Here is a 13757-nt window from a genome sequence, read left to right on the forward strand (position 1 = left end):
ACGGCGGGGTTAGAGGGGGGGGGGGTGGACGTGCTTCTGGGGTGGGGGGGGGGGGGACGTACTGCCGGCCAGGGGCGCGGAAATCAGTGCGGGCAGCGCGAACAGAAAGCCGGCGCGTCAAGTCGTGCCCCAGGCAGCTGCCAGCTGTCACCTGCTGGCACGTTTACTGCGCCCGCAGACCGGAGGGCGTGCTGCCGTTCCACTTGTGAGGTCCACACGTACTGGCTTACTGGTACTGTATTTCATCTTCATCTACTGGAACCTGCTGTCATGCTCGCGTATACAAACAGTGATCCACTACTGTCAAATGTGTTTTCAAAAATGGTTCAAATGGCTCTGAGCACTATGGGACTCAACTGCTGAGGTCATAAGTCCCCTAGAACTTAGAACTACTTAAACCTAACTAACCTAAGGACAACACACACATCCATGCCCGAGGCAGGATTCGAACCTGCGACCGTAGCGGTCGCGCGGTTCCAGACTGTAGCGCCAGAACCGCTCGGCCTCCAGCGGCCGGCTCAAATGTGTTTTATTCCAGTCTTTGATCACAATATGAATTCTTTAGACCATGACCGGTTTCAGTCCGTAATGACCATCCTCAGATCTTTTTTACACCATGTCCTAAAGTGATGAGGCCATAATGGCATCGTCAAAACATATATGCTGATTATATTTATATGTTTTGACGATACCATTATGGCCTTATCAATTTAGGACATGGTGTAAAAAAGATCTGAGAATGGTCATTACGGACTGAAACCGGTCATCGTCTAAAGAATTCATATTGTGATCGAAGACTGGAATAATATATGCTGATTATATTTATATGTATTGATGGTGCCTTTATGGCCTTATCACTTTGGGACATGGTGTAAAAATAATCTGAGGATGGTCATTATGGACTGAAACCGGTCATCGTCTAAAGAATTCATATTGTAATCAAAGACTGGAATAAAAAAACATTTGACTACTTTTTTTAATGTAGTCACAGTTCAGTAGGCCTTCTTCCTATTTTTATGCTTCATCTGTGTTCAGTTTTTGACGGGGCTGTCCAATTTGGCATCTCACCACTAAATCTGAATGGGGTGTGATGGCGAGTCTCCCTTTTAAATAAAAATACCTCATAGATTAGGCCTTAGGCATGATCATTAGGATCTGTAAGGAAAAGGAATATTATCATTAAGTTTTTAACGAAATTTCGGCTGTACGACGAACCATCTATGATAATGGGACATGTGATCGGGCTGTCCACAATACCACCATCCATCACTGGCCGTAGATGAATGTCAATGCGTCGCTGCTTCTACATTCAAGCAGTTCGTCATTAGGCGTCACAAGAGATGAGTGGCCTTCGTTCCATACAAGCGTAGCTCAAAAAATGATTCAAATGGCTGTTAAGCACTATGTGACTTTACATCTGAGGTCATCAGTCCCCTAGACTTAGAGCTACTTAAAACTAACCAACCTAAGGACATCACACACATCCATGCCCGATGTAGAACTCGAACCTGCGACCGTAACAGCAGCGCGGTTCCGGACTGAAGCGTCTAGAATCTCTCGGCCACAGTGGCCGGCATACGTACCTCAGAAGAAAGGCAGCATCCTTTGTGGAGGAATTCGAGGTCATTCGTAACATTATTTATAGAAAGAGTTTCGTGTATTGGTCCATTACAGGTAACAGCTTGTAAGTAGTCTTGACAAACAGAGATTTCAAGCAAATCACTTAGCAAATTAATTAATTAAAAGAAACTTTCCATTGGGGGTCAGCATGAAAACTACAAGTTCGGACACCACGTTTTGCTAACAACGTATGGCTCTGAGCACTATGGGACTCAACTGCTGAGGTCATAAGTCCCCTAGAACTTAGAACTACTTAAACCTAACCAACCTAAGGACAACACACACATCCATGCCCGAGGCAGGATTCGAACCTGCGACCGTGTAGCAGTCGCGCGGTTCCAGACTGTAGCGCCAGAACCGCTCGGCCACCAGCGGCCGGCAACAACGTATAATCGAGGAGCAGTCAATAAGTAATGCAACATATCTTCTTGTGAATTTAGGTTGGTTATATTCAGGATTACAATACACTATATTATGCGCCACTCTTCCGGCTGCAAAAACAACATAATCTCCGATCAATGCGGCTACCCTGCACCACCTTACTGGGAGGGTCTGTATGCCCCCATGGTACCACTCTATTGGTCGACGCCGGAACCAATATCTTGGTGCTTCACCTACCTGCTTTCCACGGAATGCATCCTTCATTGGACCAAGAAGAGGGATGTCGGAAGGTGCGAGATGTAGCCTGTAGGTGGATGACGAACAACGCTCCAATGAAGTTTCGTGAGCTCCTCTCTGGCACACAGACTTTTGTGAGGCCTTGTATTTCTGTGGAGGAGGACATCTTCCTTAACAGTTTTGTGACGACGAACAGGGCTCAAGTCGTCTTTTCAACTTGCTGATGGTAGCACAGTAACACTTGAGAGTTGATTGTTGCACCGCGGGTGAAACAGAATAACTCCTTTAGAGACCCAGAATACCGTCACCACGGCTTTAGCGGCCGCGGATACGACTTGGAGCTATTTCCTCGGAGCAGAGATGATGTAGCGCCACTCCACAGACCGCCATTTTGTGTCCTGTCCGAAGTGATTAACCGATGTTTCATCACCTGTGACGATGTTCAACAAAAATATTCGCGATCAGGCACGTAAGGCGCAATAAATTCTGCACAGATGTCCTTCGTTGCTCTTTATGGTCTTCTGTTATGCGCTGTGGATCCCAGCGTGTACGCTACACCATTCAGTACCCCACCTGTTGGACAAGTGTGTCGGCCACTATCAACAGGGACGTCCATTTGAGCAGCCAGGATTCTGATGCGTCGATCATTTCTAACTGGAGTGTGCGCAAGTCCCAACATTGCAGGAGTCACAGGTGTGCGGACGGCCGGCATGCGGGAAATCGGACAGCATTGCGCGACCTTCTTGCGACGAGGACAGACGCCTCGCCGTACGACTCACTATGCTTTTGTTCTCTGACAATCTCCATAGACAATCGGCAAGCGGCTAATAATGTTTGCGATGCTCTGTTCTGCAGCAAAAGAAACACAATGACAGCCCTCTGCTTGGAACGCACCTTCGTTACAGACGCCATTTCGAAAGCCACTTGTAGCGCCGCCACCTATTGTAACTCGTGAAACAATAGGGGGTAAAGCAAGAATATTTAAAGATGTATCTCAACAAATTCCCGTTTTTTCAACGGAAACTGGCCGATGAAAAGAAAAGGAAAAGAAAAAATTGGCAAACCTAATCCATGAAACACTTACGGATACAGTCCGTAAAGTACAAATTTTTGTGTGAAGTCTCACGCACAGTAAACACAGGTGTATGACAAGGTGACGGCCTACCCCCAATTCTTTTTAATAGTGTGTTAGGGCAAATAGTAAGAATTTGGTACGAAAAACATCTCGCCTATAAGGTTAGGAAGAGGAAGCAAGAAGACTGAAATGAACTGTCTTTACTCTGCAGATAGTTTTGCTATACTTCCCGAAAATGTAGCATTTTCCCGAAAATGTGACACGAAAGAAACAGCCAGCAGAAGTGGCTTAAGAATTTCTGCAGAAAAAACAAAATTTGTAAGAAACGTTAAGAACCCTCCAAAATTCCTGAAAATAGATATTGGCCAAATAGAGAGAGTAAGATAATTCAAATATCTAGGGAAGATAATCCAAGAAAATGCTTTGGAACAATCTGCAATAGAGGAAAGTTTGCATAAAATGGGGACAGCATATAGTCTCACCAAAGACCTATACAAAAATGCATAAATTAGGCATTACAACACAGTAGTGAAGCCAGAATTACTAAACACAAGCGAATGCCTCGCATTAACTATAATTTAGATAAATTAGAATTACCAGAAAAGTGAATTATAAGGAAAATATTATGATCAGAAAACACAGCATATGGTTGGAAATTACGTAGTAATGCTGAAATACACCAAAATATAGAAAATATTTCGTACGTAATGAAACAGAGAAGACACATGTATATTGTTCGTTTATTTCGAATGCAACATAGTAGATTAACTAATAAAATTTTGAAATGTTTGTAGGGTAACTGCCTGGGGCACGACGCGCCGGTATAATTGGATTTATACTGTAAATGGTGAAAGTATGTGAATGCAGCTTGCCGCTGACTTGGTGTAATGTCTCTCACACATGAACCTGTATAGCAAAGTAAGGGCCTCCTGTTTTTATCTTTAGGCTGATCCGTGATAAGACAGGCAAACAACTATACTAATGGAGGAGTCTGCGTATTTTCTCTAATTTCATCCGCTCTCTCTCTCTCTGTCCTTTATCTATATACAGTTTTAAATATATTATTCAATTACGTGAACTCAGCCCAATAGAATCTCTGGTGGAGCCCTTCGTCTTAATATTCAGCGGCTGGCTTGCTGTAAAAGATCTTTATATCTATTATTATTGTTAAGCGCTGCATTCAGTTGGGAAAATCGATCGTTTGAACAATTTGTTCATTTTACGACAGATTTAGAATTTCAGATGTGTCCGAAGCCTTTTTGGACGATTTTATAAAATAGCGGTGATTGCAGGCTCTCTTCGTCACAACTGAAACTTCCCCACTAATTACAGGGCCAAGACAATCATCAATGATTCAAACAGAGAACTCATTCGTCATTCACTCTAGAATAAAAGGGTCACAAGCCTTATTTCTGAGGAAAAATTGTATATTCAATCCATCTCCAGTACATGTTCCGTTTTCTGTTGATTCCAAGTCTTACTTAATTTGCGTTTACAGTTTTTCTCTCTCTCCAAATGACCCGCTAGTGGCACAAACGTTAATAGCTCGCTTTAGCGAAAATAAGAGCAAATATGTCTCTTTTAGCAGCCCGATAATCTTCCAACAGATACTTCCCAAGCTGTCCTCGTTATTCCTCCTTAACAACCATGGAGAATACATATATGTATCTCTGTTCTTCCAAAGAATGAACGTACTAGAAAAATACCTTGGCGTCGACGAGCTGTCGGCGCATATATTACTAGAAAATCCGATCAGATACTTTCCAAAAGTGAATAAATGTGGATGATTTGATTGATAATTATTAATTATTGCTTGGTAGAGGGTAATTTTCCGTGGGGAGATTACAACGCCCCTCGCAGCGAGCGAAGTTTGTGAGCTCAATTTTTATTTGCCGAACACACTTCGCGAGCTATCTATTAGTGTGGATAACCCGGAAGTGATAATTGTCAGTCCTCCGACTGAAAAAGAATATAATGTTTAAGACAGACGAAGAAAAGAAATATTGAAAATAGAAGAAATGAAGAGACAGGAACCGCGGCTGTATTGCTTTTACGTGCATCAAGGTGTTATGTCTGCTGTGCACAACCAAGGAAGATGATCTTTCATGAAATTGTTATCAGGGTCTACCCATTCGGGAACTTTCTTAAGCAGGGAAACCTTGGAAAACCTCTTAAGCCTAGACCCCCAGCTTACGGTACATAGAAGATAGGAAAGCCTATAGAAGGAAAAAAAATAATTTTGGAAATAGATCTCTAAAGGAAAGATAGGGATCGATTTATATAACGCTTTGGAGAAGAGTGATTTGTGCCTCTAGCAAAAAAAAAAAAAAAAACATTTTACAATAAATAACGTAAGTGTTCGTTTTACAATCTTGTTCCTAGGACAATCTCTTGCGGTGCTAAAACTCCCCCGGGTCTTGCACGTCCCCGACGTCCACATTTGTAGTCGGTCTTCTACGCGGCCCACTTTGTAGTCGGTCTTCTACGTGGCCCCCAATGGGAAGAGTAGAAGGAACAGGGATACCCGATTTCACATGCAACATTCATTCCGAAAGAATTAGCAATGACCAAAGGAGAAACTCTTCCTGTAAGAGAACTGGTTAGGTTGCACCGTCCAAGATTATCGTTTTTGAAAGCAAAATCCTTATGGCTTCATGCATCCTTTTTCTTACGACGTACTTCAAGGAATTTCACCATTAACTAATGCTGTTGCCAAAACATCCTCATATTTATTTTAGTTGGAATACTCTTTCGGACTTTGCATCCCCACTTGTGCTTATAAGTCCGAAAATTCTGACACATTTATGTCAGTGATTTGTTCTTCGTAATTTAAAGGATTCATGCAACTTACAGTAGATTTTGGATTCAAATCATCGAATAATGGAAAGTGTGGTTCATTTTATACAAAGACATAATCCCTCATTTCCTTGAAAGTCATATAATTTATCTATACTCAAAAACCTTTTATCCTAAATACACATACTTCTCCAATTGATTGTTGAAATGTAAAAGTTATTAGCATTGAGGAATGCGGATTCACTTCTTTCATTTATTCTCTGATTCATACGGCGTTCACACATGCACATATATGGAAATGGATTTTTCTCTTTCAAACAAAAATTCCAAACGAACACGATCCGTTAAATAACTACTAATTCTATGAATATTACTTTCTTTGAACATTCAATAATAAATTAAAAACTCTTAACTTCTAATTTAACACCTTTTCCTTTTAAAGTTCAACTGAACCTTCACTCGGAACCTCTTTTGATTATTCAGCGTCATTTACGGGAAACATTTTATTGTTCTTGAAGGTCAGTTAGATCCTTTATAAATCTTGATGACATTAGCAATGCTAACCCAAAGACAGGTGAAGCCTATCCTCACTATCTTCTTTGCAACACTCGATAGTAATAGTTAGTCACTATTTCTATAGTCTATGTCACTGATTAATTATTTCAATTTAAAGTTTTCTAACACTATACACACAGTTTATTGTTATGTTTTTTAGCACGACCAACAATGGGGAGCAGTATGGGCTTGTAGAGGGTTCGATCAAACCCCGTTTCAACATGCGATCTATTTCTTTCTGAACTTGAGCCTTTAACCTCCAGGGAACAGGATAGAAAGTTCTACAATACGTTTCGTGCGGCTTAACGTAGAGATGGCATATGTATCCCTTAATAACTCCCGGCATTTCATCAAACACGTTTTTATACGCTAATAATAATTCTTTCAGCTGCTTCTTCTGATCTTCAGTAATGCAGTCGGATTCATTTAACTTCTCGTACACTAATTGACCGAAATCTCCTTTGACTTGGAACTCACTAATTACATGCTGTTTAGAATTTTGTGCCGTCCTGATTACTTGCACACTGATCCCACAATTATATTTTCTCGTAAGGCTTTCTTTTTTCAACAACTCCAACTCAATTTCTTGTTTATTAACGTTCAACAAAATTTTTCCTGTTTTAAAATCTATTCTGCATCCGTATTGACGTAGGCTGTCGACTCCGATAATGCAATCTACCACCAAATTTTTCACAACAAGGAATGTGCTTAATATTGCTACATTTCCGACTTCTACACTAAGTAGTGACTGCACTTTTACATTAGCCGAACTAGCCCCAACGGCGCCTATTATTCTGCAATTTTGAACTGGAAAAATTGGTACTCGTCTTATATTTCTGATCTTGTTGAATAGTGCCTCCGAAATAACATTTGTGGTTGCAGCTGTGTCTAAAACCGCCACTATAGGTACAGTCTCCAAAATGACTTGCACTTCGGCTACTGCCACCTGTTCCTTATCCTCATCCTGTGGTTCTAAGTCCTCGGTCAGTTCATCTGCCAGTAATCGTCCATCATTATACGTTTGCATGGGTACACATATCCTGTTGCCCCTCAACCAATTGTTGACCGCTCCTCCGGGGCACGAGTGGGTCCTTACAAGTTTGTTGGATTTTGATTTGCCTGCTGGTTGACATCATCCGTCACTTCGGTAATTACCGGTTGATTCGTAGATGTCCGTCCCCACTGATGTTGGTTATTTGAGTTAATTCCCCCCGGTTGATTCCACTTTCTATTACTGTTATTATTCCAGGCTTGAGGTCTGAAATTCCTTTCGTTCCCCCACACAGGATTGTATCTTTTCCCATTCCAGTTGTTCCTTGGATAGCCCCTCGTAAGACTATTGCCGTTATTACTATTGAGATTTTGAGGGGTTTCTCCACTATTTAACGATCTCTGTCCATTCCGTTGCCTACCGTTTGGCGGAGGTTCTATCTCCCTATATTGGAATCTGTTATTACGGGCTTTCTGGTTGTTCTCTTCAATAATATCTATATGGTATAACGTCGTGAGGAACGACTCCAAGTCTTTATCATTGCCGTAAATCAATTGATTCCGGATGCTAATTGGTAGTCTTGCCTTAAGTATGTTTATTATGTCTGGCAATGGGATAGGTCTGTCCCAGTATCTAGTTTTATTTATATATTTTTCAAAATACTTCCTAAGGCTTCCTTTTGAAAAGGAGAAAGGCTCTGGGTAGAGCACCTCCTGCCTTAGGCGTTCCTGTACCCCTTCTGACCAGAACTTTGCTAAAAACGCCTTCTCAAAATCATCATATGTCGAGCAAACAGAAGTCATGTCCGAGGCCCAAATCGCTCCCGAACCTTGTATATATCCTGTAACGAAACTGATCTTCTGCCACTCCGACCAATTTCTGGGTAGCACTCCTCTAAAACTTCGAATAAAAACAATTGGATGAACCCCCCTTTTGTCAGTGTTAAAAATCTGGAATTGCCGATGCTTTATCATTTTTTCTTCGGCATGGCAAAGGCTTTCGTAATCTCCGTTAGATAAGACTTCACGCGAACAACTAGCTCGAGGGAATTTCATGTTTGAGTTACTTGCACAAGTCGGTATCGTGTGCGAATGTGCAGTAACTGGCTCTATAGTCGCTGGCAACTTCTGCTGCTGGCCAGTATTCATTTGTTCTGAGCCTTGTTGTGAAACGCGTATCGACTCTTCTATCGTTTGTTTCCAATGCTCGAAATCAGATCCTAACTGCTGTCGCACTTCCTCAAGTCCTTTCGCAAACAAATTCTCTTCCTGTTTGCTAGATAGACTCTGGAATGCTGCCTTAACATTTTGCTCAACGTTTTCACACATTAGCCTTTTGTTTTCTAATGTGATTTCGGATAATTTACCCGTTAATACATTAATTTGGTGGTCTATAACATCTTGACGCTCTGTCAGATGTTCAACACTTTCCTTTAGGTTAGTCTGCGTACGTGCCAATTCAGGAAGTTGCGCAATTGCACATGACATGGCATCTTGCTTTTGTACTAATTGCGGAACCATTTCCACCTGTTCCCGTACGGTATCTATCTTAATAGCCACATACTCCTTCATTTCTACACGTACGCGGTGAGTAGATTCCTCACATTGAGCTTTCACCAATTCTATTTGTGCAGTTAATTTGCGTTCCGTCTCTTCGGCCTGATCTTTAAGTTCCTTTGTCTTCGCCTCTATCCGCTGCTCTAATTCGGAAAAACTGTCTTGTAACTGCTGCTTAATCTCAGTTTTCAAATTTTCCTGCCCTTCCGTAACTGAGGCTAATTTTGTATTCAAATCATTTTGCCCTTCAGTAACTGAGGCTAATTTCGCATTAATATCGGTTTTCATATTATTCATGCTCTCGGTTATCATCTGCATCTGTCTCATGATAATTACCAATGGATCTAATCCATGTTGCGTACTTGCTGTTACATCTCCAGCCGTGTCTACCGGGCGTTCTATTGCGCTATCTGTAGCGATCGGTTCTACAACACTTCTTATTACATCATTATTATCAGTGCTAACAGCTGAAGGCTGTTGCGTGCTGCTCTGCTCTGCTTGACTCATCTTAAACATTGCCCTAGTTAAAACCATATAAATGTTCTACCGTCCATATATTTATATATCTCTCCCTTCTACTGTCACTATATGTAACTCCGTTCACGCAAGAGTACTTCTGTGGCTAGTTTCTTACTGTACTTATACAGATAAATGCAACTGTGGCAGGTCAATCAAACTACATCTAGCATGAACACAATTAATCAATGTTCAAATATCCAATAATACTAAATAGAAAAGCGTATACTTCATCGATACTAGCAAGCTTTAATAATGAAATTATAGATCTGGCCTTTTCTCTCCCTTCTACTGTCACTATATGTAACTCCGTTCACACAAGAGTACTTTGTGGCTAGTTTCTTACTGTACTTATACGGATAAATGCAACTGGGGCAGGTCAATCAAACTACATCTAGCATGAACACAATTAATCAACGTTCAAATATCCAACAATACTAAATAGAAAAGCGTATACTTCATCGATACTAGCAAGCTTTAATAAAAAAATCATAGAACCGGCCTTTTCTCTGCGCCTAGCGTGTTGTTTTATGTTCTTATTTGTAGATCCACTTAATGTGACTGCGAGTATTTTATCTTTTTTCCAAGTGTCAGTTAAGTTGGCTCGTTGTAGTTCACATGAAACAGAGAACAAAATTATTTTAACAACGTCCAAAAACGTGTCCTGTCACGGATTGGCCCTTATAATTGGATTTATACTGTAAATGATGAAAGTATGTGAATGCAGCTTGCCGCTAACTTGGTGTAATGTCTCTCACACATGAACCTGTATAGCAAAGCAAGGGCCTCCTGTTTTTATCTTTAGGCTGATCCGTGATAAGACAGGCAAACAACTATACTAATGGAGGATTCTGCGTATTTTCTCTAATTTCATCCGCTCTCTCTCTCTCTCTCTCTGTCCTTTATCTATATACAGTTTTAAATATATTATTCAATTACGTGAACTCAGCCCAATAGAATCTCTGGTGGAGCCCTTCGTCTTAATATTCAGCGGCTGGCTTGCTGTAAAAGATCTTTATATCTATTATTATTGTTAAGCGCTGCATTCAGTTGGGAAAATCGATCGTTTGAACAATTCGTTCATTTTACGACAGATTTAGAATTTCAGATGTGTCCGAAGCCTTTTTGGACGATTTTATAAAATAGCGGTGATTGCAGGCTCTCTTCGTCACAACTGAAACTTCCCCACTAATTACAGGGCCAAAACAATCATCAATGATTCAAACAGAGAACTCATTCGTCATTCACTCTAGAATAAAAGGGTCACAAGCCTTATTTCTGAGGAAAAATTGTATATTCAATCCATCTCCAGTACATGTTCCGTTTTCTGTTGATTCCAAGTCTTACTTAATTTGCGTTTACAGTTTTTCTCTCTCTCCAAATGACCCGCTAGTGGCACAAACGTTAATAGCTCGCTTTAGCGAAAATAAGAGCAAATATGTCTCTTTTAGCAGCCCGATAATCTTCCAACAGATACTTCCCAAGCTGTCCTCGTTATTCCTCCTTAACAACCATGGAGAATACATATATGTATCTCTGTTCTTCCAAAGAGTAAACGTACTAGAAAAATACCTTGGCGTCGACGAGCTGTCGGCGCATATATTACTAGAAAATCCGATCAGATACTTTCCAAAAGTGAATAAATGTGGATGATTTGATTGATAATTATTAATTATTGCTTGGTAGAGGGTAATTTTCCGTGGGGAGATTACACCGGCTTTCTGTTCGCGCTGCCCGCTCTGATTTCCGCGCCCCTGGCTGGCAGTACGCCCCCCCCCCCCCCCGTCCCATCATCACCCGCCTCAGAAGTACGTCCACAACAAGCTGGCTCAAATAAGTAACAAAAGAAAGAAAAAGAAAAATAAGATTTAGAAAGGAACAACATAATAACAACAACAAAAAACAGAAGATGTAAACAACAGAGAAGCCTTTCGGGAAAAAGAAATGAAAATAAAAGGATTCTAAGGTAGTGTAGCTAAAAAGACTGCTTCATAATGGTCTGAAGGCTGATCGAAGAAACATAGTGCATGAAAGCTTACTGCAAGAAAAGTGCAGGAACGTTGTTGTTGTGGTCTTCAGTCCAGAGACTGGTTTGACACAGCTCTTCATGCTACTCTATCCTATCTTCATGTTACTCTAATCCCCTCTTCATCGACGAATAACTACTGCAACCTACACCCTTCTGAATATGTTCACTGTATTCATTTCTTGGTCTCCCTCTACGATTTTTATCCTCCACTCTTTCCTCCAGTACTAAATTGCTGACCTCTTGATGCCTCAGAACGCGTTGTAGCAACCGATCCCTTCTTCTAATCAAGTTGTGACACAAATTCCTCTTCTCCCCAATTTTATTCAGTACCTGCTTATTAGTTACGTGGTCTACCCATTTAATCTTCAGCATTCTTCTGTAGCACCACATTTCGAAAGCTTCTATTCCCTTCTTGTGTAAACTGTGTAATGCCCATGTTTCACTTCCATACATTGCTACGCTTCATACAAATACATTCAGAAAAGGCTTCCTGACACCTAAATCTGCACTCGATGTTAACAAATTTCTCTTCTTCAGAAACGCTTTCCTTGCCATAGCCAGTCTATATTTTGTATCGTCTCTAGTTTTACCATCGTCAGTTATTTTACTCCCCAAATAGCAAAACTCATTTACCAGTAAGTGTCTCATTTCCTAATCCAATACCTTCCGCATCACCTGATTTAATTAGATTACATTCCATTATCATCATTTCGCTTTTGTCGATGCACATCTTATATCCTCCTTTAAACACTTTGTCCATTCCGTTCAGCTGCTCGTCCAGGTGCTTTGTTGTCTCTGACAGAATTACAATGTCGTCGGCAAACCTCAAGAGATTGTAACTCTGTCGGAGACAACAAAAGACCAGGACGAGCAGCTGAACGGAATGGACAAGTCTTAAAAGGAGGATATAAGATAAACACGAACGAGAAGCTGAAATTGGAACGTGGTCTTCAGGTGGCCTATACACAGTAAAATATATAAATAAATAAAATATAAAAAAGTTTGAATTACCTGTTGAACACCCCCCCCCCCCCCCGTTTATCTGTCCTCTGATAGACCTGTTCCTCGCGAGAATCCACCATTTGAGTATCTCCACGGGGGTCGAGTAGGGATTGGCTGGTGGATTGTAACAACATTTACTCTACGCATAACCCGCTACCATACTCGTACTTTGATCCTATAGTGCACTGAATAGTAGGACATGAACTGAAAATTACGACGCAAGAAAAAGAGTAAAACATAACATTAAAACTACGTTCTTTGTGGACGACACATGATACTATGCACAGGGGCGGAAAACACCACTGTGGTGCTAAAAGGAAGACTGATCTGTGAAACTCGGCTGCACTTGTTAATTATGTGGCACAGTCTGGAGAAATGACTAGTAGCATCCTACTGATGTGTTGCGCAAACAGAAGTTACAAGAAGCTTTATTCGACTCACAGTCCAGCTAAACTGATCTCCAGCAACGTGGTTCATTACACAAAACAGTTGGAAGAAATCAAACAGTTAATAATTTATAGGGATATAACAAGAAAGCACTTTCCAAGGGACGGTAAAAATAAGAGGGGTTCCAACGCATATACATGCCCACTTGGGCACTATCCATGTTCGTAATTGGAAATAAGACTTATTTTCGTTATAGATCCCACCGCAGACGTAAGGTGGGATCACCCGTTTGCACAGTCAGTTTATTCATTAGTATTTAATAAGAAGGGCAATGAAGCTATTAGTAAAAGAGCGGAGGTGAAATAATCTCACTACTTATTCATATGAATAACACTTACACAGAAATAAGATTTGTTAGCCCTATTTTCACTAAACACTAGAAAATATCATCATTTCTACAATACCACAGTCATACAAGTGGGGGCAGAAGGACACGGAAACAAAAGTATCCTTGCATGCACACCTACCTAACGTAGTTTTCGGAGAAGTGACTCTTATTATAGAATGAGAATACTGCAAATGTGCAAGAGAAGCGGGGTCACATTACAGGGA

The sequence above is a fragment of the Schistocerca nitens genome, chromosome 5 (assembly GCF_023898315.1).
Source record: "Schistocerca nitens isolate TAMUIC-IGC-003100 chromosome 5, iqSchNite1.1, whole genome shotgun sequence".
Classification (NCBI taxonomy): Eukaryota; Metazoa; Arthropoda; class Insecta; order Orthoptera; family Acrididae; genus Schistocerca; species Schistocerca nitens.